This window comes from Balaenoptera borealis (genome assembly GCF_965194805.1).
Source record: "Balaenoptera borealis genome assembly, chromosome: 15".
NCBI classification, from domain to species: Eukaryota; Metazoa; Chordata; class Mammalia; order Artiodactyla; family Balaenopteridae; genus Balaenoptera; species Balaenoptera borealis.
This window is the reverse complement of record NC_138871.1, coordinates 11,112,913-11,140,784: the sequence shown is the minus strand read 5'-3', so window position 1 is coordinate 11,140,784 and position 27,872 is coordinate 11,112,913. Positions and strand designations below refer to the sequence as shown.

The window sequence follows — 27,872 nt, the reverse complement described above, 5'->3', positions numbered from 1 at the left end:
GTCTGGAGGATCTGTCTATCGATGTAAGTGGGGTGTTAAAGCCCCTACTATTGTTGTGCTACTGTCAATTTCTCTTTTTATGTCTGTTAATATTTGCTTTATGAATTTAAGTGCTTCTATTTTGGTTATATTTATATCTTCTTGCTTGTTTGTAAAACTCTTCATTTCTCCTTCAAATCTGAATGATTGCCTTGCTCGGTAGGATATTCTTGGTTGTAGATTTTTCCTTTTATCACTTTAAATATATTGTGCCACTCCCTTTTGGCCTGCAAATTTTCTGCTGAAAAGTCAACTGACAGTCTTATGGGCATTCCCTTGTCCATAATAAGTTGCTTTTCTCTTGCTGCTTTAAAGATTCTTTATCTTTATTTCCTCTTTGATTTCATCATCAACCCATTGGTTTTCTAGTAGCATGTTGTTTAGTCTCCATGTAAGCATTTTTTCCCTCATTTCTCTTTCTTCTTTATCTTTAACACTTGCCATTTTAATTACAACGTGTCTTGGTGAGGACCTCTTTGGCTTATCTTGTTCAGGACTCTCTGTGCTTCCTGTTCCTGGATGTCTTTTTTCCTTTCCCAGGTTAGGAAGGTTTTCAGCTACTATTACTTCAAATAAGTTCTCTACCCCTTTCTCTTTCTCTTCTCTTTCTGGGATCCCTAAGGTTAGTATGCTTGATGTGGTCCCAGAGGTCTCTTAAACTGTCACCATTTTTTAAAATTCTTTTTTTCTTTTTTCTGTTCAGCTTGGGTGATTTCCACTACTCTGTCTTCCAGTTCACTGATCTGTTCCTCTGTGTCATCTAATCCACTGTTGAGTCCTACCAGTGTATTTTTATTTAGTTATTGTATTCTTCAGCTCTGTTTTGTTTTCTTTTACATTTTCTAACTCTTTGTTAAACTTCTCATTGTGTTCATCAGTCTCCCAAATTCATTGAGCATATTTATAATCATTACCTTGAACTTTTTATTAGATAGATTGCTTATCTCCACTTTGATTAGCTCTTCTTCTGGGGTTTTATCTTGTTCCTTTGTTTGGAACATATTCCTTTGTTGCCTCATTTTTCCTAATTCTCTGCGTTTATTTGTATGTATCAGGTTGGTCAGTTATGTTTCCTCATCTTGGAGAAGAAGTCATAGGAGATGTCCTATGGGGCTCAGCAGCACACTCCCCTCTCTTCATCAGAGCTATATAATCTAGGGGTGCCCTATATGTGGGCTGAGTAGGCACTTCTGTTGATGCATGTCTGACTACTGTGGGTATGCTGGTAGGTGGGGCTGGCCCCTGGTCTAACTGCCTGCCAGGAGCTGCCTCGTATGAAGGCTGCCAGCCACTGGTGGTCATGGCTGGGTCCCAGTGCAGCTGGCTGCAGGTCCTGGGGGTCCCAGAGCTGGTGCCGACCAGTTTGTGGGTGGGACTTGTCCTGCGGTGGCTGGCTGCAGATGCTGGAGTGTCTGGGGCTGGTATCATCCCACTTGTGGGTGGGTATCAACTCACTCGTGTGGCTGCTGTGGGGCTCAGGGCCCTGGAGATGGTGCCAGCCTGTTGGTGGGGAGGGCCAGATCCCAAGGCTGCTGGATGTGGGGCCAGGGGTCCTGGGGCTGGTACTGGGCTGCTGGTAGGTAGGGCCAGGGCCTGTGGGATCTCGGGGCTTGTGTCAGTCCACTGGTGGGTGGGCTGGGTCCTGGGTCTGCTTGTGGGAGGGGCTGGGTCCCTGTGCAGCTGGCTGCTTGGCCTGAGGGTTCTGAGACTTGTGCCAACTGGCTGGTGGGCAGGTAAGCCCATGACCTTAATAGACTAGAGGAAGGAATCCAAAGTGGCACTTGCCAGCACCAGTGTCTTTGTGGTAGAACGAGCTCCCCAAATGGCTTCCACCAGCATCTAGGTCCCCAAGGTGAGTCCCAGTTGCCTTCTGGGTCTCTGGGAGGCTCTCCAAGATCAGCAAGTAGGTCTGACCCAGGCTCCTTTCAAATGACTGCCTCCGCGCTGGGTCTTGGAATGTGTGAATTTTTTGTGTGCCCTTTATGAGTAGAGGCTCTGTTTCCTACAGCCCTCAGGCTCTCCATATGCAAGCCTCACTGGCCTTCAAACCAGATGATCTGGGGGCTCATCTTCCTGGTGCAGGACCCTGAGGCTGATGAGCCTGATGTGGGGCTTAGACCCCTTGTTCTTTGGGAAGAAACTCTGCAATTATGATATCCTCCCATTTGTGGGTCACTTACCCAAGGGTGTGCTATCCAAGGGTTTGAGTCTTGACTATACTGTGTGTTCACCCCTCCTACCCATCTCATTGTGGTTCCTTCCTTATACCTTTAGTTGTGGAAAATATTTTCTGCTATTCTTCAAGTCGTTCTCATCAATAGTTGCTCTGTAAATAGTTGTAATTTTGGTGTGCCCATGGGAGGAGGTGAGCTCAGGGTCTTCCTACTCTACCATCTTGGCCACTGCTCTGAAATACCACTGATTTTTGAATATGGATTGTGTATCCCATAACCTTGCTGAGCTTGTTTATTAGTTTTAATAGATTTTGTTGTTGTGGATTCTTTAGGATTATATATATAATCATATATATCTATATACATATATGTATATAGATATATATGACTATATCACCTGCAAATGGATATAGTTTTACTTCTTTTCTAATTAGATACATTTTATTTCTTTTCTTCCTGAGATTTAGTTGATTTTTCTTTCCCTGGACTGCTGCAAGCCTTTGATTAATTTCCAGAGTTCTGAAAAAGTTGATTTTGAGAAATTTTGCCAGTTTTTATATTGGTTTTCTGGAGAGGCAAACTTTTGGAGGTCTTTACTCCTCCACTTTTGCTGATGTCACATCAGTCTTTTAATTGGAACATTTGTTTTATTTCCATTTTATATAATTATGTCCACCTTATAATTTGTTTTCTATTTGTAATTTGTTTTATGTTTCTTTTACTCTCCCTTATTGCTTACTTTTGTATTAATAAAATATTTTTATTGTCCAATTTCCCCTTTTCCATTAGATAGTTATTTTTATATTCTTGGCCTTTTATACTTGAATATAAATAAATATTTTTTTCATCATTTCTCAGACAATATTATTATCTTGAAACAGTTTAACTTTGTTTACTCCTCTCATGCCTTTTGTGCCATTATAGTAATCATGAATTTTAATCCTACATATATTTTAGTTTCCGTAAGACATCATTATTGTTTTGTACAATTAGTATTTGTTTACATTTACCCACATGTATGCCTTTTTCCTTGCTTTTCTTTGGTTTTGTGTTTTTTTTTTCTTTTCTGGTGGGGGGGAACATTTTCTTTTTGCTAAAGAGTATTTCATTCAGTGTGGGTTTTCTTCTGATGAATACTCTCAGGTTATTGTTGGAGGGACTTGAGGTCTGAAAGTGCATTTATTGTGCCTTCAATTTTGAAAGATATTTCACTGGGTATAGAATTCTTGGTTGTAAATTTTTTTTTTTCTTTCAGCACTGTTGTTGATCAACTGTAAGCTGTTTTTGTTAACTGTAAGGTTTTTGTTTTTAATTAACTGTAAGCTGTTTTTGTTAACTGTAAGCCTCACTGTTGCTCCTTTGAAGGTCATATGTCTTCCCCACTCTGGCTGCTTTCAGGATTTTTCTTTTTTTGAGTTTTTGGTTTTCTGTAGTTTTACTATAGTATACCATAGAAGATACTGTCAATACTCCACATGTTTTCCCTGGAAGCCTTTCACCAGTAGGTGGTTAGATTGAGATTGAAGCAGGGACATACTGAATGACACAACAATTACAACACTTCTAATATTAATAAATTTGAAATAGCCATAATGAAGTTTATTTTCGTGTGAATCTTAGATTCTTTTGTTCTAGAGAGATGATGAGCCAAGGCCAGTTTTTGGCATATAATTAGCACTCTGTAAATATTTCAATGAAATGTTTTAGTAAATCTTTGAATGAATGAATGAATGGGCAGATGGTGGATGGATGGATGAATCAGAGCAAATTGATGATCAGGCCAAATTGAAGAAAAGTGGGCTTCAGCTTTTGATCAGACAGTCATCTAGTTTTCTTGAACAGGTCCCTGAAACTCTCTTGGGGTCATTTCCTTCAGGTCACTTTCTTCACTTGTAACAGGAGGGCATTGGTGTGGAACATCTTAGGGTCCTCTTCTAACTCTACTGGTCTATGAAATGCCTGGCAACAAAGTATCTGTGCACAGAGCTCTGAAGTCAACTGTCTTGGTGGCTTCTCGGCTCACCTCAGGGATTCCAGACAGAACAGACTTGACTAGTTTGTAAGTTTTTCTGCACGATTTCCTCACATCTGGGAGTAAGGCATTGACACTGGCTGTCCTGCTCCACCCCAGATCAGACGTTTCCTGTGCTCCCACAGCTCTGGGTCAGCTTCTTTGCCTTCCTGCCCAGCTGTCCAGTCATGCAACTTCCTGTGTGCTGCCTTCTTCACCTGTGCTCAACTCCCAAGTGCCTGGTATAACATCTGACACATGGTGGGAACTCAGTGAGTCATGAATAAAAGAATTATGTTCCTATATTTTTCTCCTGGGACAGAAGGAGCTCCGTGGCATAATCTTCTTATCAGGTGGAAACTTCTTTCTCTCCTCAAGATGTGGTTTATATGTAGTGGTGGGAAAGAGATCGTTTTTTAAAAATTAATTAATTAATTAATTATTGGCTGCATTGGGTCTTCATTGCTGTGCATGGGCTTTCTCTAGTTGCGGCGAGTGGGGGCTGCTCTTTGTTGCAGTGCGTGGGCTCTAGGCGTGCGGGTTTCAGTAATTGCAGCACATGGGCTCAGTAGTTGTGGCTTGCAGGCTCTAGAGCACAGGCTCAGCAGCTGTGGTGCACAGGCTTAGTTGCTCCACAGCATGTGGGATCTTCCTGGACCAGGGCTCGAACTTGTGTGCCCTGCATTGGCAGGCGGATTCTTAACCACTGCACCACCAGGGAATCCCAAGAGATTGTTTTTTAAAAGGAAGGGAACCAGACTCCTTAAAAGTTCTTCCTTGCATGTTAGCTACTAACTTATGGGGAAAGGGAGGAAGGACCTTGGCTCAGCTTCCTCCTTCAATTACACCCCTCCCCATGTCCCTGTGCTCTGCATTCCTGGTCTGGATACCACATCTCTCAGACTCAGAAGGCAAATAAGTTCCCATGCAAGAGGAAGATCTGTTTGTTCGGGAGAATGTTGTGTGCAGGTGTGGTCTGGTGCTTGCTTGAGTTCTTGAAATCTCACCCAGCAGAGCTCACTCAGCGCCTTATCCATAGCTCTCAGCAGCAGCAGTTCTACTTTTGGCTTCTTGTATTTTCTTTGTTCCAGTCCACTGAAAGCCTGTGAGACCCTGACTGCCTCATATGTTCAGCCTACCGCGAGGGGAACCCGTCACTGTCTGTTGCTTACTTTTCCTGTATAGGTTATTACAGAATATTGAGTAGAGTTCCCTATGCTATATAGTAGGTCCTTGTTGTTTATTTTATATATAGTAGTGTGTCTATATTAATCCCAACCTCCCAATTTATCCCTCCCCCCACCTTTCCCCTTTGGTAACCATAAGTTTGTTTTCTAAGTCTGTGGGTCTGTTTCTGTTTTGTAAATAAGTTCATTTGTATCCTTTTTTTTTAGATTCCATGTATAAATGATATCATATGATATTTGTCTTTATCTGCCTGGCTTACTTAACTTAGTATGATAATTTCTAGGTCCATCCATGTTGCTGCAAATGGCATTATTTCATCCTTTTTATGGCTGAGTAATATTCCATTGTGTATATATATATACCACATCTTCTTTATCCATTCATCTGTTGACGGACACTTAGGTTGATTCCATGTCTTGGGTATCATAAATAGTGCTGCAGTGAACAATGGGGTGCATGTATCTTTTCAAAGTATGATTTTCTACAGATATATGCCCAGGAGTGGGATTGCTGGATCATATGGTAGCTCTATTTTTAGTTTTTTAAAGAACCCCCATACTGTTCTCCATAGTAGCTGCACCAACTTACATTCCCACTAGCAGTGTAGGATGGTTCCCTTTTCTCTACACCCTCTCCAGCATTTATTATTTGTAGACTTTTTAATGATGGCCATTCTGACCAAAGTGAGGTGATACCTCATTGTAGTTTTGATTTGCATTTCTCTAATTAGCGATGATGAGCATCTTTTCATGTGCCTTTTGGACATCTGTATGTCTTCTTTGGAGAAATGTCTATTTAGATATTCATTTACTTACTTTTCAAGTAGAAAGTCCTTTCTGTGGCAGCCTTTACCTACACTGTGGGAACTTAACCTTCCTTAAACCTGTTTTATTTGAGGAAAAGATGTTGTGGTTTTCAACCTTGTCTACATCTGCTCCAGACGGGCGACCTCTGATGGACTCCTCAGAAAGTCAATGACAAAGATTCCTCATCTGTACCAGTGACAGCAGTGGACGTGAATGAAAGCTCTGGCCCCTGGCTTCAAATCTGGACCTCATGGTCCACTAACTGAGGCATCTTGGGACAGAATCCTGTCGCAGGCTCTGTTTCTCCATCTACATATTGGGGACTTACAGCTGCGAATAATAAATGAGATGGTACACGTAACAGGCACAGCAGAGTACCCAACTCGATACATGTTAATGGTTGGCATTGCTGCAGGCACTGAGACTTGGTAAATATTTAATACCCATTTCTTCCTCTCTTCTTGGCCTAGAGGAGTTTGGATAACAAGTCAGATTGTGATTTCTCTCTTTACTTCAGCAATCACAGGAAGAACCTAAGCCCAAAAGTCATCTCTTCTGACGCCCCCGTGGTTCCCAGCAGAAGTTGCCAGCATGGGGGCCTCATGGAAAAACCATTACAAGCATCCTCTACTTTTCAAAAGTTCGACTTATGCCATTCCACTTTTACAAAAGACCTACATTAGTACCTGTTTTTGCTCATCGAAAGAAATCCCAAGAAGATTTTTACTTTTTTGGAAAAAGGCAGAAAGTTAAAGTAGCGATCAGCCTGTGTTTTGCTTTGAGCCGTTAGAGGCAGCGCGCGCCCCAGCAGCTAGAGTAGCGCCACCAAGTGCCTTCGCCTGGAACTACACTCAGCATCTCCGCATCAAGCCGCCATAGCTTTGAACTGTGTCTGCCAGCCTCTGTGCTAGATCTCTATTTATTTTAAGCGTCTGTTAGCAAGATGGGTCCTAAGGTAATTGATTATTTGCTTTATGCTACTTCTGTTTAAGAAAGATTTCCTAGGGACGCTCCGCTTTTGGATAGCGGGGAGGGGGGGGGCGGTTTGGGAGGGGAAGTACCCTTTTAGGAACTCTTTCCTTATTTGTTATTTGCTGAACTGAAAGGTTCTTCATTCCAAAGACTGCCTACATTTCACGAATTGCAGATTTCCTTCTTTAAAATAAAATGAGGAATTTCCTTTGGAGACTTTAGTAAAGTCCTGTGGGAAGACAGTGATCTGGTGGGGTTAACACTCTGTCTTCATAGAAAATCAAGGTTCCTCTGTGGGTCACAGCTGCTGTGTCATGACTGCTCTTTGCAAAAGGAGGAAATACTATCAGTTATGAAAAACGAAAAGTCATTGAGGGATTAACGTTGGGTGAAACCCCTTTTGCAATTCAGTAGATCGCAGTCTGCAAAACCATGGTGTATTATGATGATTGTTATTTCATTTTAGAATTCTGAGAATTAGTGACAGAAAAGTCAGAGACTGTGACTCCTTTGTGTCAGTTTGTGATGTTTGTCATCTTGATCTTCATCAGATAGTAAAAGAAACCACACCACTCATTAGGGATTCTTTTTTACCCCCTCTGTTAACCAAAGACTTTTTATTGTAATTTTATATATGGTTTGCTTGACTTTCTTTTTTAAAAAAGTCTTCTTAGGATGATCAGTTTTGTTGAAGCCAGTAGGTTTGATCTCCCATGGCAGGGAGTGCCTGGGGGTGTGGACTTTGGTTCTAACACTTTCTTAAGTGACAACCTTTTCCTATTGGAGGAGCAGCTGCTGAATTTGAAGACCCTTTTTCCCAGAGATGGGAGTCTAGAGCCTAGCTCCCAGGGGGCTTAGGTGATCCTTCCCCAGACCGGGTCTCATAGCACGGCCCTGATTCTCAGCCCTGAGCCATTCTGCAGAAGGACGTGTGGATAGCTCAGTGGGCATCTCTGTATGTGTGAGCTGACTGAGTAGACACAAGGGGACTTGATTAGGAAACATGAGTCATCTCAAGGAGTTAAAAAAAAAACTGAGAAAATTGACAATTCTTAAATCTACAAAGCATGCTTATTTCGGAGTGATACCAGCTTTGCACTCCTACCATGTGTCAGGCTCAGGGCCCACTGCTCTCTGTGCATTAGCTCCTTTAGTATTCCCCAAAGCCCTGCAAAGATTTCCCCCTTTACCAATGAGAAAATGAGCTGTAGAAAGGTGAAGGGTGAAGGGCATTGCTAAAAGTCCTAAAACTTGTAAGTGGTGGAGCAGAGGCAGAATCTTCGGTGAGCACGAGGGAGAGATGACCTTAAGATGCAGCACGAAGGATTTAGGTTAGACACGAGACTCATTTGGGGAAAATAAATCTCACTGCAAGGCTTTGCAGTGAGTTACTGTGCAGTCTTCTGGACGCCTTTAAAAAAGGCATAGGATGACTTTTGCAAAAGCCAAAAGATGGAAGCAACCCAGGGGTCCATGGACGGATGACTGGATAAACAAAATGTGTTCTATACATAGAACGGAATATTATTCAGTCTTGAAAAGCAAGGAAATTCTGACACACGCTGTAACATGGATGAACCTTGAGGACATTATGCTAAGTGAAACAAGCCAGTCACAAAAGGACAAACACTGTATGATTCTGCTTATGTAAGAGATACTTAGAGCAGTCAATCTCATAGAGACAGAAAGTAGAATGGTGGCTGGCAGGGGCTGGGAAGAGGGGATATGGGGGTTGTTGTTGAATGGGTATGGAGTTTCAGTTGGGGTGATGAAAAGAGTTCCGTGGAGGGATGGTGGGATGGTTGCACAACACGGCGAATGTACTTAATGCTACTGAACAATACACGTGAAATGGTTAAGACGGTAAATTTTACGTTATGTGATGACCACAATTAAAAACAAATAGGATGGTTAAACGCAGTACTTCCTGAGGGTGAGGGCTGGTCTCTAGGACAGGTTGTCGTGCCCTCAGATGCCGTGTCACATGTGCTGGGAGAACTGATGTAACTGTCCTGTCTTCCCCGGACCTGGCCCATGTCCCCCGATGTTCTCTTAATTGTTAACTATGAATTCTGCCTCATATGCTTAGCTCTTAATGTCTCACATGGCTGAGTACCCTCCACCAGGGCTCATCAAGCTTGTGCCCCTGGGAGTGGTGTTTTTGTGGGCAAGCCTGGCTCTGTGGTTTCTAAGACGTTGACTACGTTTCGTGTTGCAACCCTGGGAAGAAGGACTGGGTGCTTTTTGCATGAAAAAAACGTTGTGGCCTGATTTACATGTGGGTAAGTTTTCAAGAATAATTACACACTAGACTCACTGCGGAATGTGTGCTCCAAAAAGGAAAACAAAGTGTGATGGTAGTTATGAGGCAGATGGAAACATCAAAGAGCTTGTACTGCTGTCAAAGTTCCAGACATTTTGAGGCACAACTTGTGATGAATCAAAGAGACCCTTTAGGTCAGGATTCAAGGTTTGGTGGGAGACATCCTCGGTGAATGCCTCCTGCTGGCACACTGAACTTTTCCTCCATTGCTACTTTGCAAATCTGCAAGGGTTCAAGTGCAAGGGTGTGTGCTTTTCTCTGCCTTCTCTCTTCTCCACGGCCCTTAGTGCAGACACTAGTGAGGCTGGTGTCTTTTTACATACGTAGTGCCTATTTGTATTTCTCTTTGCGTGAGTTGCCTATCCACAGTCTCCTGTTTAAAAAAAGGTTTGAAACATATATCTGCTGTAATATAGACCTGAAAGTTGTTAAGAGAATAGTAGATCCAGAGCCTTCTCATCACATTTTCCTTTCTTTTTAGATTTCTTTTTAATTAAAAAAAATTTTTTAACATTTTTATTGGAGTATAATTGCTTTACAATGGTGTGTTAGTTTCTGCTTTATAACAAAGTGAATCAGCTATCCAGATACATATGGAATCTCAAAAAAATTTTTTTAATTAAAAAAATTTTTTTATTGGAGTATTATTGCTTTACAATGTTGTGTTAGTTTCTGCTGTACAATGAAGTGAATCAGCTATATGTATACCTATATCCCCTCCCTCTTGGACCTCCCTCCCATCCCCCCATCCCACCCATCTAGGTCACCACAGAGCACCGAGCTGAGCTCCCTGTGCTATACAGCAGGTTCCCACTTCAATCTATTTTACATATGGGAATGTATTTATGTCAAACCTAATCTCCCAATTCGTCCCACCCTCCCCTTCCCCCCTGTGTCCACATGTCTGTTCTCTATGTCTACATCTCTATTCCTGCCCTACAAATATGTTCCTCTGTACCATTTTTCTAGATTCCACAAATATGCATTAATATACGATATTTGTTTTTATAGTTGATTTACAATGCTGTGTTAGTTTTAGGTGTACAATAAAGTGATTCAGTTATGTATATGTGTGTGTGTGTGTATTCTTTTTCAGATTCCTTTCCATTACAGGTTCTTTTGTTCTTTTTGTGTCTATATGAGAAGCTAGATGTTAATTAAACTCACTGTGGTAATCATTTCACAGTATGTGTAGGTCAAACCATTATGCTGTGCATCTTAAACTTATACAGTGCTATCTGTCAATTATATCTCAATAAAACTGGGAAAAAAAGAAAAGAGAAAAAAATTTTAAAGAGTTTGTTAAAATAGAATGATTATTATGCTTTACTAAGAGTGATAGAAAGCAATTTAGAACAGATTTTCTTTTTACAATAGTAATAGTGAAACAGCAATAAATGTTCTGGCTAAACTTTACCTCCTCTGCTTGAATATGGATGATCAATTTTATGTAGAAACTGTTTCTATAAGTAAAAACAGAGCACTATAACATTTCTGGATCTATGTCATATGGACAGGAGGCTGTGTTAATATATATATGTACACACACACATATATATTCTTTATTGGATTCTTTTCCCTTATAGGTTATTACAAAATATTGAGTATAGTTCCCTGTGCTATACAGTAGGTCCTTGTTGATTATCTATTTTACATACAATAGTGTGTTATCTGTTAATCCCAAACTCCTAATTTATCCCTCTTCCCCACTTTCCCCTTTGGTGATCGTAAATTTGTTTTCTATGTCTGTGGATCCGTTTCTGTATTTTTTTTTTTTAGAAGTTTGTTTGTTTGTTTGTTTATTTATTTATTTATTTATTTATTTATTTATTTATTTATTTATTTATTTATATTTGGCTGTGTTGGGTCTTCGTTTCTGTGCGAGGGCTTTCTCCAGTTGTGGCGAGCGGGGGCTACTCATCATTGCGGTGCGCCGGCTTCTCATTGCAGTGGCTTCTCTTGTTGTGGAGCACTGGCTCTAGGTGCTCGGGCTTCAGCAGTTGTGGTGCATGGGTTCAGTAGTTGTGGCTCGCAGGCTCTAGAGCACAGGCTCAGTAGTTGTGGTGCACAGGCTTAGTTGTTCTCTGGCATGTGGGATCTTCCCGGACCAGGGCTCGAACCCGTGTCCCCTACGTTGGCAGGTGGATTCTTAACCACTCTGCCACTAGGGAAGTCCCTTGTATCAATTTTTAAAAAAATTCCACATATAAGCGATATGTGATTTTTGTCTTTCTCTGTCTGGCTTACTTAACTTAGTATGGTAATCTATAGGTCCATCTGTGTTGCTGCAAATGTCTTTATTTCATTCTTTTTGATGGCTGAGTAGTATTCTGTTGTATATATGTACCACATCTTCTTTATCCATTCATCTGTCAATGGGCATTTAGGTTGCTTCCATGTCTTGGCCATTGCAAATAATGTTGCTATGAACACAGAGGTGCATGTATCTTTTCAAATTATGGTTTTCTCCAGATATATGTCCAGGAGTCGGATTGCATGTTCCTATGGTAACTTTATTTTTAGTTTTTTAAGGAACCTCCATACTGTTCTCCATAGTGGCTGCACCAATTTACATTCCCACCAACAGTGTAGGAGGGTTCCCTTTTCTCCATATCCTCTCCAGCATTTATTATTTGTAGACTTTTTGATGGTAGCCATTCTGACCCGTGTGAGGTGATACCTCATTGTAGTTTTGATTTGCATTTCTCTAATAATTAGTGATGTTGAGCATCCAGTATGGTTTCTTATATGGGACGTTAATTTCATGTAGCTGCAGAGTAAAAACAGTGTGCAGAGGCTGTGCTCTGATCAAGCGGTTGGCACCTGGAACACCATGACAGCATCATTTTAGAAGAGGTTATGCATGGTGAGTTCCACATCTCTATCTAGACAGCTACTCATGTGGCTTTCTATCAACATAATACAGTCAGGTTACTTATGCTGTGGGTTTTGGAAGGTTGTATTTCACTGGTGTATACCAAGTCTGGGCAGAAAGCTAAGGAGAATGAACGCTGAAATCACGGACCTCTTTATTGACTTTCTTAGGGTAGAAAGAAAAGGGGAGGGGTTCTTACTTTTTTCTGATTAAATTATTTATAATTCTGGATGCTAATTCTTTATCTGTAATGCATGTTGCAAATATTTCAATCCATTCTGTGCTTTTAAACCTTATTTTTGTTCTTGTTGTACACAATAGAAAAATGTATGTAGTCCTTTTCTTTATAGTCTTTGCAATTTATTTCTACTCTACCCTAAATTTACAAAAACGTTTATCTTATATTTTTCGTAATGCTTTTATAGTGTTTTATGTTTGTTCTTTGATTCATTTGGAGGTCAACTTTATGTGTATGGTGTGAGGTAGGGATCTACCTTAATTCTGTTGCAGTAAACTTTATTGATTGTTCCAATTGAATTTATTTAATCTCCACTAACTTGAGATCCCATCACTTTTATATTTACTTGCTTACACACACACACACACAGACACACACACACACAACTAAATTCTAAATTCTTGACTCCTTTTAAAGGAGTCTGTTATTTAACTATTGATCTAGTTTTCAAGAAACGAATCTTTGGTTTCATTTAGCAACTCATTTATTTATGCTTTTATATTTATTAGTTCTGCACTTTTTTGATATTTTGTGGTTTTTGCTTCTTGAGTTGAATGCTTAGTGCATTCATTTTCATTACATTTTTTCTAATATTTGCATTAAAGACTGTAAATCTTTTTCAGAATAGCTCTCTGGCTGCAATTTACAGGTTTTGATATGCAATGCTCTGTATTTGTTTTAAAATAGTTCACTATTCTGTCTGTTTTTGATGTTAATTTATTAATTTTTATCATGTAAGTGGATGTGTTTGAACTAACACTTTGCTACCAGATTACATCACTTTTAAGAGTTAGAGTAATATTGTGATCTTGAACGCTCTAGCAAATAGCTTGACAAAGCAAGACTAAATTAAGTCTTACATGTATACATATATATATATTTTATATTTCAGTGACCACATCTCCTTGTTTTAGGTGTAACATTAGAAAATTTATTGTACACTTAGCTTACTTGGCCTATTGTATCCTAAGTTCTGGGCACACTCTCTCCTCAAAAATATCATATTCAATAGCATTTTAAATCTAAAGAGAGTTTGATGATACAGGCTTTAAAACAAATAAGCTTAATTTGAACCAAGTGTTTTAGGACAAAATATGTCAATTGTTTACAGATTGGGTGTGAGAGAGGAGATGCAAATTCAAGGTACATTTTTTTGTCTACCTAAAATGTACATCTTTTACTTGCTTGAAGACCCCTTTATAAAAGTAGCAAAATCAGCAGTCTTCTTTAATGTAATCAAAATATTCTTAAAGGTACAAAAAAGAATCATGTAGAAAGAATACTGTAAAAGATACTTATTTTAAGAATAAAAGACTATGAAAATCTTTTATTATGTTCTGTACAGCCAGTGACTTCCACAAATTTTCAGCGACATAAAGAAGAAAAGAAAAGGATATTTATATCTAAATACCCTCTGACTACAGTTCTTGATTAAGAGGTGGATATTCTAGGAGGGAAAAAGATACACCGAAAAAAATAACATACAGCAGTGGAAAATTTCAAGAGCAACAATCTGGGAGGCATGAGTAAATGACTTGGCTATGTCTGTTTTTTTAGAAGGTTATTTTAAAGTTCTCAGATGAATTGGGTTTTTGGTTCTTTTTTTGCTATTAATTTATAATTTATGGAATTGAGTTCAGTGAAGGCACCCTGTGAGATTTCTGCTTTGAGAAACCTGTTGAAGTTTTCCTTGAAGTCTGATAGTGGCCAATTTTTGTGAGGGTCTTGTGTGTTTGAAATTAATGTGTATTTTCTGCTTGTTGGGTATGCATTTCTCTATTCAGTTATTCCTGTTAATTATATTATTGAAATCTTCTAGATCCTCACTTTTTGGGGATCTATTGTTGAGTTTCGGAGGAGGTGCATTAAAGCATCTGTTGTGAGGTAGGTTGACCACTTCTTGCTTTCTATCAGTTTTTTAATGAAATATTTCAAAATTAGTTGTCAGGAGCATCAAAGCTGCTGATTGTTATATAAAATTTACTTTTGTAATAGATATATTTTTCTTTGTCTTTTTTGATGCTTTTGTATTTGAATTCTATTGTCTGGAAGTAATATTGTTCCAGTGTCTATTTGTTAGTATTTTCCTGCTATGTTGTTCTCTTTTTAATCTTTTCTTTGTATCCTTTTTGCATCATTTTGTTTCAGGAGTGTCCCCTAATCCCAGAATTTCTGCCTTTATAGAAGAATTTAACCTTGACTTTTTACTGATGTGTTTGAATTCATTCCTGCAATGTCGGTCTATGTTTCGTCTCTAAAAAGCTGCCTGTTCGTCTCTTTTTTAATTAAAAAAAAACTTTCTTGCCTTCTGTGGATTGATTGCTTTCTTCATTTTAATCTGTTCTTTTTTATTCTAATAGACTGAAAGTAATACATCTCAATTCTATATTTTTCTGGTGATTACCATTAAAACTTTGATTTAGGGACTTCCCTGGTGATACAGTGGTTGAGACTCCACACTCCCAATGCAGGGGGCCCAGGTTTGATCCCTGTTCCGGGAACTAGATCCCACATGCATGCTGCAACTGTAAGGAGCCTGCCTGCCACAACTAAGGAGCACACATGCCACAACTAAGAAGCTGGCAAGCCGCAACTAAGGAGCCCACCTTCCACAACTAAGACCTGACGCAACCAAGTAAATAAATAAATAATAAAAAACTTCGATTTACACATTGACAGTTATTTTCCCCTATTGATGTTGACTTAATTACATCTATATTCCTCATTCCCTCCTGTCCCATCTGAACAAAACATGAACCTTTTTACTTTCCCTGCTATCACCACTTCTCATTTTGAGACCATCTGGAATAAACATCAAGATTATTGTTAATTTTTTCCTACAGTCAATACCTATTTAGATATAACTCTATATTTTATTCTTTTCCTATCACTTTTTTTTGTTCCCTGACCATCTCTTAGATTGTACTGCATTTTGCTGAAGGATATTTTCTAGTAATTCTTTCACAGAAGGGACCTGAATAGTAAGCTTTCTGTGTCTGTCTATTAATCAGGTGTTGCTGCATTAATGCTATACAGCAATTAGCCCATGGTCCTGTGACTTATAATGACAAACATGTATTTTGCTTACTTGTGGGTCAGCTGGAGTTTGGCTGCTTCTGGATAGGCTTGGCTGGGCTTGGTTCCAACTGTAAGTCAGATTTGGATCTGCTCCATGTATCTCATTATGGGAGAGCAGCTCCTGGAGTCATACTCTTCTCATGGCAAATGAAAGGAGTCCGAGAGGCCAAGCCAAACCACATTCCAAGGTTTTGCTCACATATGATTGGCCAAAGCAAGTCATATGGTCAAATCCAAAGCCAATAGCGTGGGGGTATAAACCTCACCTTCTCTGCTGAGATGCACTTCAAGGTACCATAGCCAAGGGAGGGAGCAAAGAACTGAGAACAACAATCCAACTTACCATGACATAACTGGAATTTTTCCCCCTGATACTTGAATGATAGTTTGGTTGGGTATAGAATTTTCTGTACCCCTCTCCTCCTCCCATTCCTCCTCCTTCTTCTTCTCCTCATTTTCCCCCTTCTCCTCCCTCTGTCCTCTTTTTCTTCTTCATAAAACCTATCTTCTCTTATACCTAGAAGATTTTACTTGTAAGTGCATGGCAGGCTCTTGCACTGCACACTTTCCTGATGTGGGAAGTCCCCTCGGGCTCACTTTTCTTTTTAACGTATCCTTTATCCCAGGAAGGGCCTGTAATTCTTTGTCAGCTGAAAGATGCATTCGTGTACTTGTTGAACATTGGTTGAGTGCTATGTGCCAGGTGCTCAGGTGAGAAGCTGGGCATCTGAAGATTATTTGCAGAGGTCCTGCCTGGCAGGAACTTTTCATCCAGTAGAGTGAGACCTTTGTGTAGGGTTATGGTACTTACAAAATATACAATATGATGTCATTTCTGCTTACCGAGGTGGGGAGATGGATGGACTGGTTGGGAGAGAGTTTATAGTGGCTATGAGTCTTAACTGAATCTTGAAAAGTGAGTAGGCTTTTTCTGAGCAGTGGAAAGGGAGGCTGTGAAGGAGACGGGGGCTCTAGACCCCATTCCAGGCAGTGACGCAGTGAGTCTCCAGAAAGTGCTGAACAGGGGAGATATGCAGCTCCATGTGGTTTGGGGTTTCAGAAAGACTCATCTGGTAGCTGTGAGGAGGAGGGATTGGATGGGGCAGGTCAGATGGGGAGCAGTGTCAAGAGGCTGTTTGGAGTCCTGGGAGTTGGTCAAGAAACTAGTGCCCATGAGGGTCTTCCTGAGTTGGAACCTCTGTACGCACTCATGTACATGCATACACACAGACACACGTGCACACTCACGTACACTCACACACTGCCAGATGCAGAAGCTGCTGGACCAAAGTCACTGCTCAAGCTGGTGCCAGGTCGCATTTACCACGGAAGGAGAGTCCACGGAAACAACAGCTCCTGAGAGCCAGTTTCCTTAAGAAACCATCTCTTCTCGGAGCCCTTGGGGACAGGAACAGGGCTGAGCCTGAGAAGGGGAGTAGACCCTCCAGGGGATATAATTGCCTATGTCATGCAGCTGCAAAGTGGGCAAAGTAGGCTTCAGCACAGTTAAATAATCATCTGACAGTTCAAGATGAAGTGATCAGTGTGTTTGGGGGAGGGTGGGGGGAAATATACATCCAAATAACACTTTCTATTGTGCATCAGAGGAGGTGAGAAGGAGAAGGAGGGTGTTTTGTCTAGTCCTAACGTGTGCTATTAGTAAAGTTTTTATAGTCTTGGCAAAAGTTTACTAGGAAATCAGGGCATATGATTATTTCAGGGACCCATTTGAATCCAAATAAGTAAGTTTAGAAGTATTTGGCAGTCTGTTATTTTTGTTCAGTGAAGTCACACATGTCCATTTACCAGCGAGACCTAATTCCAGGGCCTGGTTTTGGGCATCCAGATTTCCTTCTCAGTGACTGGAGGTCCCTGGCATGGAGCTTCATCGTTAAAATCTGGGTCTAGGATAGGAGTGTTCTACATTTTGGAAGTGGTTTTATCCAGTATCTAGTTAATGCTAACTATAATTGGATTTAATTTCCAACAAAACTCAACTGAAACCCCCTTTCACTTTCATACTATTTTCTTGCAGAAGAGTTACAATTAAGTTACCCACAGCATTGTCAGATTTTATTTTGGGTTGAAATGTCTCATGTTTGACTTTGGCACAGAAACAATTTCTTTTGGAGAAGGTCATAAAATATCCTTTCAGCTCTTCTCTTGTAATAGAAAAGTAGAAAAAAAGTATCTTCACTTTTGTCTATTTTACCCAACAAGGGCTTATTGAGTCCATGTCACAGAGCTTAAAACTGTTAGGTGTCGTGTGGGATGGGGTCTGTTTACAAAATACATGCCAAAATGCTTCGTTTTTCTAGAGGCCACTTTTCTAGCAGCCTTGATTATCTGGAACACAGCCAATAACGAAAATGTAGTAAAAACAGCCACCAAACTGCCAAAATATTATCAAAACACCAAGTACAAAGCTCTGGCTCATAACACACACATATGTTAGGTGCCCCTGCCCAGTCAGTTTTACTCTTCATTTAGAAACAATAGAAACAATCTTGTCTAGATGATTTCCTTGACCCTCAGCAAATTAGAACTAAGGATTGAAATGAGGAGCCTTCCAAAAGTAGGTACCCTGAAGTCAGAGTGACAACTGACAAGCTGACAGTAAGGCAGGAGAGAGGGGAGCTACAAAAGCAGGTAGAAGCAGATGACAGGTAGGTCCACTTACTGAGCTGGACCATGGGCAGGAGACACAGTACAGCAAAGGGTGGAGGGCACCAGGAAGAATTCAGATTTTGATCTATTTCGTGACTGTACAACACATTGAGAAAACCGTTCATCCCATATGATTAAAATAAAAGCAACTTTGGGACTTCCCTGGTAGTCTGGTGGTTAAGACTGCACGCTTTCACAGCAGGGGGCACGGGTTCGATCCCTGGTGGGGGAACTAGGATCCTGCATGTGGCACGGTGTGGCCTAAATAAATAATAAAAATAAAATAAAAGCAACTTTGAAACTTTGGATTAAAGGAAGATTCGCTCTTGTGAGACTTTATCTCAGGCTACCACTGAGAAACCTGTAGCCTTGTAGCAGAGGTACCCCATCATCATGGTCCAGGCAGTCAGCAAGTCCATGAGGGTTTGCTTCTGTCTGGGTAGCTGTGGAAGCTGAGTGCAGGGCCCTGCACGGAGTGGGTGGCAAACATACCTGTTAGCTCTTCTGGTTCCAAAACAAGATGGAGTATACTCATTCTCCTCTGTTCCCCTCTCCCCCAAAGTATAACTAAATACCCTGGAAATTATTGAAAAGACAATTACAAAAGGACTCAGAGCTGAAAAGGAGGAGGAGGATGGGATAGGGACCTCAGGACTTGAGAAACAACTATGCGGTGAGTTCCTTGGGTCTTCATTTTATCTCCTAGACTGGGTGCAGGAGAGGTCTGCAACCTGGAACTGCCAACACGAATAGGCAACAAACAGACAGACAAACAAGAAAAGCCTGCTGTCTCTGGCCAAAGGACTAAGGAAGGAAGTCCAACAGAGATCTAATGGGGACCCCCAGCCTCAACTCTACAACCACAGCCCCTGCAGGGGGTCTGATCTGTTTACAGCAGAAGCAGCAAAGCCTTGGCCATTCCAACCCCTGATCACAAGCTGACCAAGTGGGTGATCTCATACACTCACAGCTGCAACAATGAAGCCCTGTGTCTGCCTGTGCTCTACCCAGAAACGTAAGGAGACCCAGGCCCGATGGCTTCTGCCCCTTCCTCCACAGATGGTCACCAGCAGACAGTAAACAACCCAGACAGGCACCTTCTGCCCCTGCAGAAAACATCATCATAGGTTGAGCAGGAGAAGTAGCAGCACCAGAAGAACAAAATTGACAAGATAGCATTGTAAGTGCTCAAAAAACTAAATTGTCATTGGAACGAAAGCCCAAAAAAGTAGCACTGAACCTATACTCTAAAACTAAACAGAGCAACTGCCTACTAAAATAGAAGACTTAAATAGGTCAAGATCAAATGATTAAAATTTCCAGGATACGGGGCGGGGGGAGGGGGGGAACCTTCATCATACCAGGAAAACCACAATTTGAATGAAAAAAGATAATAACTGGTGCAATTCCAAGATGACTCAAATGTTGGAATTATTGGACAAGGATTTTAAAGCAGCCATCATAGAAATGCTTCAACAATCAATTACAAATTAAATTCTCCTGAAACGAAAGAAAGAACAGAAAATTACAGCAAAGAAATAAATTATAAAAAAAGAAGTAAATGAAAATGATAGAATTGAAAAATACAACAACCAAAATAAAAAACTTACTGGGTGGACTTAATAGTAGAGTGGAGATGACAGAGGATAGAAGCAGTGAACTTGAAGAGAGATCAATAGAATTTACTTAGTCTGAACAACAGAGAGATTATAGGCTGGAAAAACATTGGAGAGCCTCAGGGATCTTTGGGACAATAATAAAAACGATTGAACAGTTCTGTCATTAAAGCTCTAGAGAGTAAAGGCTGAAAATGTATCAGAAGAGATAATAGCTGAAAACTCCCCAAACTGCAAAAGATATAAATCTACAGATTCATGAAGAGGAGCAAATCCCAAATAGGAAAAGCTCAAAGAAGTCCACACCAAGACACATCATAGTCAAACTTGTAAAAACTAAAGACAAAGAAATATTCTTAAAAATAGCCAGAGAAAAATGACACATTATCTATAAAGGAACACTGACTTGAATGATGGTGGATTTCTCTTCTGAAACCATGGAGGTCAGAAGGAAGTAGCACAATATTTTTCAAGTGCTGCAAGGAAAGAACCATTAGCCCCAAATCACATAGTCAGTGAAGCTATCCTTCAGGGTTGAAGGAGAAAACATTCTCAGATGAAGACAATTTGTTGCTAGCACACCTATCCTTAAAGAACGCCTAAGACATGGATGTATATACACCACCAAATGTAAAATAGATAGCTAGTGGGAAGCAGCTGCATAGCACAGGGAGATCAGCTCGGTGCTTTGTGACCATCTAGAGGGGTGGGATAGGGAAGGTGGGAGGGAGACGCAAGAGGGAGGAGATATGGGGATACATGTATATGTATAGCTGATTCACTTTGTTATAAAGCAGAAACTAACACACCATTGTAAAGCAACTATACTCCAATAAAGATGTTTAAAAAAAAAAAAAAGTCATCCTATCCAGGATATATCCCAGATCAGTTAAATCATGACCTCTGTGGGTAGAACCCAGGCATCAGTATCTTTTCAAAATGAAAATTTAGGCTAGCTATTTTTTAAAAACTGCAACAATAAATTCCAGTGTCTATATAATCAAAAAAAAAAAAAAAAGAATGCCTAAGAAAGCTTTCCAAACAGAAGGAAAATGATAATGATAATAGAAAAAAGGCTAGAACCATCAGAAAGGAAAGAGCAATGGAATGGATAAAAAGAAATAAACATAATAGGCTATCCTTCATCCTTCATCTCATGAGTTTCTTTAATCACATTTTATGGTTTCATGGTCGAAGAAAAAGTTATCACACTGTTTGATGTGTTCAATAATTGTAGAGGAAATACTTTAAAGGTGATTATATTTATTAAATTGAGGTAATAAAGAGACCTAAATGAAAGTGAGATTTCTATACTTCACTTGAAATGGTAAAGCATCCACATCAGTAGGCAGTGATAAGTTATATGCATGTATAATAATACCTAGAGCAACCACTAAGGAATCTATACAAAGAAATACTCTCAAAAACGTTATAATTTAATAAAAATGAAGCATCAAAAATGTTCAAGTAACACAGAAGAAGCCAAGAAAAAACAAACAGGAACAAGAAATAGAGGGAACAAAACAGAAAACAAATAATAGATTTCTTGGATTTTCTACATAGTCTATCATGTCATCTCAAATAGGGAGAGTTTTATTTCTTACTCTCTGATCTGTATGCCTTTTAATTCCTTTTCTTGCGTTATTGCACTGGCTGAAACTTCAGTACCATGTTGAGTAAGAGAGATGGGAGCAGATATCCTTGTCTTGTTCCTGGTCTTAGCATCTGAAAGCAGTCTTTCATCTTTAAGTGTAGTGTTAACTGTAGATTTTGTTGTTGTTGTTGTTAAACATTAGCTGTAAGTTTTTGTAGATGCTTTTTATTAAGTTGAGGAAGTACTTCTCTATTTTTAGTTTTCTCAGTTTTCATCATGAATGGTGCTCAATTTTGTCAAATGCTTTTTATTCATGTATTGATATAATCATATGATTTTTCACTTGATATGTTGACATGATGGATTACACTGATTAATCTTCAAATATTGAAAAGCCTCGAATTCCTGAAATAACCCCACTTGGTCATGGTGTATAACTCTTTTTACATATTCTGCATTATGATTGCAAATATTTATTTATTTATTTTATTTTTAATTTTTTTAACATCTTTATTGGAGTATAATTGCTTTACAATGGTATGTTAGTTTCTGCTTTATAACAAAGTGAATCAGCTATACATATGCATATATCCCCATATCTCCTCCCTCTTGCATCTCCCTCCCACCCTCCCTATCCCACCCCTCTAGGTGGTCACAAAGCACCGAGCTGATCTCCCTGTGCTGTGCAGCTGCTTCCCACTAGCTATCTATTTTTACATTTGGTAGTGTATATATGTCCATGCCACTCTCTCACTTCGTCCCAGCTTACCCTTCCCCTTCCCCGTGTCCTCAAGTCCATTCTCTATGTCTGCATCTTTATTCCTATCCTGCCCCTAGGTTCTTCAGAACCGTTTTGTTTTTTAGATTCCGTATATGTGTGTTAGCATATGGTATTTGTTTTTCTCTTTCTGACTTACTTCACTCTGTATGACAGACTCTAGGTCCATCCACCTCACTACAGATAACTCAATTTTGTTTCTTTTTATGGCTGAGTAATATTCCACTGTATATATGTGTCACATCTTCTTTATCCATTCATCTGTTGATGGACACTTAGGTTGCTTCCATGTCCTGGATATTGTAAATAGAGCTGCAGGGAACATTGTGGTACGTGACTCTTTTTGAATTATGGTTTTCTCAGGGTATATGCCCAGTAGTGGGATTGCTGGGTCGTATGGTAGTTCTATTTTTAGGTTTTTAAGGAACCTCCATACTGTTCTCCATAGTGGCTGTATCAATTTACATTCCCACCAACAGTGCAAGAGTGTTCCCTTTTCTCCATACCCTCTTCAGCATTTATTGTTTGTAGATTTTTTGATGATGGCCATTCTGACTGGTGTGAGGTGATACCTCATTGTAGTTTTGATTTGCATTTCTCTAATGATTAGTGATGTTGAGCATCCTTTCACGTGTTTGTTGGCAATCTGTATATCTTCTTTGGAGAAATGTCTATTTAGGTCTTCTGCCCATTTTTGGATTGGGTTGTTCGTTTTTTTTGATATTGAGCTGCATGAGCTGCTTGTAAATTTTGGAGATTAATCATTTGTCAGTTGCTTCATTTGCAAATATTTTCTCCCATTCTGAGGGTTGTTTTTTCGTCTTGTTTATGGTTTCCTTTGCTGGGCAAAAGCTTTTAAGTTTCATTAGGTCCCATTTGTTTATTTTTGTTTTTATTTCCATTTCTCTAGAAGGTGGGTCAAAAAGGATCTTGCTGTGATTTACGTCATAGAGTGTTCTGCCTATGTTTTCCTCTAAGAGTTTGATAGTGTCTGGCCTTACATTTAGGTCTCGAATCCATTTTTTTTTTTAAACATCTTTATTGAAGTATAATTGCCTTACAATGGTGTGTTAGCTTCTGCTTTATAACAAAGTGAATCAGTTATACACATACAATATGTTCCCATATCTCTTCCCTCTTGCATCTCCCTCCCTCCCACCCTCCCCATCCCACCCCTCTAGGTGGTCACAAAGCACCGAGCTGATCTCCCTGTGCTATGTGGCTGCTTCCCACTAGCTATCTATTTTACATTTGGTAGTGTATATATGTCCATGACACTCTCTTACCCTGTCACATCTCACCCCACCCCCTCCCCATATCCTCAAATCCATTCTCTAGTAGGTCTGTGTCTTTATTCCCGTCTTGCCACTAGGTTCTTCATGGCCTTTTTTTTTTTTTTCCCCTTAGATTCCATATATATGTGTTAGCATACTGTATTTGTTTTTCTCTTTCTGACTTACTTCACTCTGTATGACAGACTCTAACTCCATCCACCTCATTACAAATACCTCCATTTCATTTCTTTTTATGGCTGAGTAATATTCCATTGTATATATGTGCCACATCTTCTTTATCCATTCATCTGTTGATGGACATTTAGGTTGCTTCCATGTCCTGGCTATTGTAAATAGAGCTGCAATGAACATTTTGGTACATGACTCTTTTTGAACTATGGTTTTCTCAGGGTATATGCCCAGTAGTGGGATTGCTGGGTCGTATGGTAGTTCTATTTGTAGTTTTTTAAGGAACCTCCATACTGTTCTCCATAGTGGCTGTATCAATTTACATTCCCACCAACAGTGCAAGAGTGTTCCCTTTCCTCCACACCCTCTCCAGCATTTATTGTTTGTAGATTTTTTGATGATGACCATTCTGATCGGTGTGAGATGATATCTCATTGCAGTTTTGATTTGCATTTCTCTAATGATTAATGATGTTGAGCATTCTTTCATGTGTTTGTTGGCAATCTGTATATCTTCTTTGGAGAAATGTCTATTTAGGTCTTCTGCCCATTTTTGGATTGGGTTGTTCGTTTTTTTGATATTGAGCTGCATGAGCTGCTTGTAAATTTTGGAGATTAATCGTTTGTCAGTTGCTTCATTTGCAAATATTTTCTCCCATTCTGAGGGTTGTTTTTTCGTCTTGTTTATGGTTTCCTTTGCTGGGCAAAAGCTTTTAAGTTTCATTAGGTCCCATTTGTTTATTTTTGTTTTTATTTCCATTTCTCTAGAAGGTGGGTCAAAAAGGATCTTGCTGTGATTTATGTCCTAGAGTGTTCTGCCTATGTTTTCCTCTAAGAGTTTGATAGTGTCTGGCCTTACATTTAGGTCTTGAATCCATTTTGAGTTTATTTTTGTGTATGATGTTAGGGAGTGTTCTAATTTCATTCTTTTCAATGTAGCTGTCCAGTTTTCCCAGCACCACTTATTGAAGAGGCTGTCTTTTCTCCATTGTATATTCTGATTGCAAATATTTATAAAGGATTTTCACATCTATTTTCATGAGTCATGTAAGCTTGTACTTTTCTTTTTTAAAAATACTCTCCTTGTTTTGGTATCAGGGCAATACTTGCTTTATAAAATAAATAGAGAAGTGTTGTCTCTTACGTTCTGGAAGAGAGTATATGAAATTGCTATTAAAACTTCTTTAAAGAAGTTTTTCTCCATTTATATAAAACCATGTAGGCTTGGAAATATCTTTTTGGGGAGCTCCAAAATTTGACTTCAAACTCCTTAATAGTTGTAGGACTATTCAAATTGTCTGTTTCATTTAGGGTAGATTGTGGTGGTTTGTGCTCTTTAATGAATTGGTCCATTTTGTTGCCAAATTTATGCATGTAGAGTTGTTTGTAGTTTTAACCTTATAGACTTTTGAAGTTAGCATATCTAGTGATGACTCTTCTTTCATTCGTAAAATTGGTAATTTGTATTTATTCTCTTTTTTCTTTGCCAGAATTGCTAAAGGGTTGCCAATTTTATTGATCTTTTAAACAATCAGCTCAGTTTCATTGATTTTCTCAGTTGTTTTTCTCTTTTAATTTCATTGATTTCTGCTCTTATATTTACTATTTCTTTCTGCTTGCTTTGAATGTATTTTGCTCTTTTATTTCTTAGGTTCTTGAGGTGAAAGCTTGGATTGATTTGAGACATTTTTCTTCCTAATATATGCATTTAGTATTATAAATTTCCCCCTTTGCACTGCTTTAGCTGTGGCTCACAAATTTTCATACGTTGTATTTTCATTTTCATTCAGTTGAATGAATTTTTAAAAAGTCCTTTGGGACTTCCGTTTTGATCTATAGATTATTTAGAAGTGTGTTGTTTAATTTCCAAGTGTTTTGAGATTTTCTTTATTGATTTATAGTTTCATTCCATTGTGGCTGGAGAACACATTGTATGATTACAATTCTTTCAAATTTGTTGAAGTGGCTCATTAATTGAAATGAATTTGTTTTATGGCTTAGGATATGGTTTTTCTTGGCATATGTGGGCAATGGTAAAGAATGTGTATTCTGTTTTCGTTGGGTGGAGTGTTCTATAAATGTCAATTATATCTTATTGGTTGATAGCGTTTTTCAGTTTTCTTGTTATCTTTGCTGATTTTCTGAAGAGTTGTTCTATCAACTGTTAAGAAGGGGATGTGGAAGTCTCCAAAAATAATTGTAGATTGGTCTATTTCTCCTTTCATTTCTATCAATTTTTGTTTCACATATTTTATAGCTCTGTTGTTGTATACACATTTATGATTGCTAAATCTTCTTGGTAGATTGATCCTTTTGTTATTATATAATGTGTCTCTCTGCTTCTGGTAATTTTCTTTGCTTTGAATTCTATATTCTGATATTAATATAGCTATTCCTTCTCTCTTTCAATTGAAGTTTGAATATATACATATATACAAACTTCAATCAAAGTTCGTAACATCTCCACTGCTTTTTTTTCCAACCCTGCCTATATCATTATATTTTAAGTGAGTTTCTTATGGACATCATATAATTAGGTCATGTTTTTTGATCCACTCTGTCAATCTCTGCATTTTAATTGGTATAACCATTTACAGTTGATCCTTGAACAAAATGGGTTTGAACTGTGTGGGTCCACTTATATATGGATTTTTTCCCCAATAAATAAATACTGTAATACTAAATGATCCAAGGTTGGTTGAATCCACAGATGTGGAACGATGGATATGGAGGACTGACTGTAGAGTTATACACTGAGTTTGGACTGCACAAGGGTCAGCGGCCCTAGCTCCTGCATTGTTCAAGGGTCAACTGTACATTTAATGTAATTATTGATTTGTTATGGCTTAAATCTGGCTTTCTTTTTTGGTTTTCTGTTTGTTCTTTCTGCATTTCTCTCTTTTCCCCTGCTTTTCTGTGGGTTATTTGAACATTTTTTAGAATTTTATAACTATAGAGTTTTAACTTTAGAGTTTTTGAGTGTATCTGTGTGACATTTTAGTGATTGCTCTAATAATACATTATATGTACATAACTTATTACAGGCATCATTTTACCAGTTCAAGTGAAGTGTAGAAATCTTATCTGCCTTTATGTCTCTTCACTCTCCCCACTTGTATTAAATATTTGTCTTAAATATTTCGAACCACATTAAACAGTGCCATATTTTTTGCTTCAGATGTCAATCATAATTTAGAAAACTCATGAAGAGAAGGAAAATCTATTATATTTACCCATATTTTTGTTTGCAAACTTTCTTCCTGATTTTCTAAGATTCCTTTTATCATTTATTTTTTATTTATAGAACTTCCTTTAGCCTTTCTTTTGTGGTAGGTGTTCTGGCTACAAATTCTTAGTTTTCTTTCATTTGGGAATGTCTTGATTTCCCCTTCATTTCTGATATTTTTGCTACATATAGGATTTTTCTGATATTTTTTCTGGATTCTAGATTGACAGTTTTTCTCTTTCAGCACTTGAAAAATATTCCTCTTCCTCCTGGCCTCCATGGTTTCTGATGAGAGATCTGCTGTCATCTGAATTGGTTTTCATCTATAGGTAAGGTGTCACTTTTCCTTTACTGCTTCAAGGTTTTTAAAATTTTGTTTTAATTTTCAGAAGTTTGAATATGATAGATATTTGCATGGTTTCTTTGGTTTTATTCTGTTTTGGGTTTGCTCAGTTTCCCGTATCTGTAGTTTATGACTTTTGCCAAATTTGGGAAGTTTTCAGTTACTGTTTTTTTTTTTTTTTTCGGTCCTTTTTAAATTTATTTTTTATTTTTTAACATCTTTATTGGAGTATAATTGCTTTACAATGGTGTGTTAGTTTCTGCTTTATAACAAAGTGAATCAGTTTTACATATACATATGTTCCCATATCTCTTCCCTCCCCTGTCCCTTTTCTTCTCTCTTTCCAGAACTCTGATGACATGAAAGACAGACCTTTTGTTACAATCCCACAGATCCCCATGGCTCTGCTTATCTTTTTATTTTTATTCTAATTTTTCTCCATTAGTCAGATTGAGTAATTTCTATTGTTCTACTTCACAGCT

At 38.8% G+C, this 27,872-nt stretch overlaps 2 long non-coding RNA genes across 2 annotated transcripts in view; one reads left to right on the top strand and one right to left on the bottom strand.

Annotated features, from left to right (window-relative positions):
* LOC309611606 overlaps window positions 1–27,872 on the top strand; it is a 212,789-nt gene that overhangs the window by 19,246 nt on the left and 165,671 nt on the right. The window lies entirely within an intron of this gene.
* On the bottom strand, window positions 69–23,361 carry LOC309611612. The gene is made up of 2 exons (XR_014234633.1): window positions 12,026–23,361; window positions 69–5,970 (listed from the first exon to the last, which is right to left on the bottom strand). It is a non-coding gene; the product is annotated as an uncharacterized lncRNA (long non-coding RNA).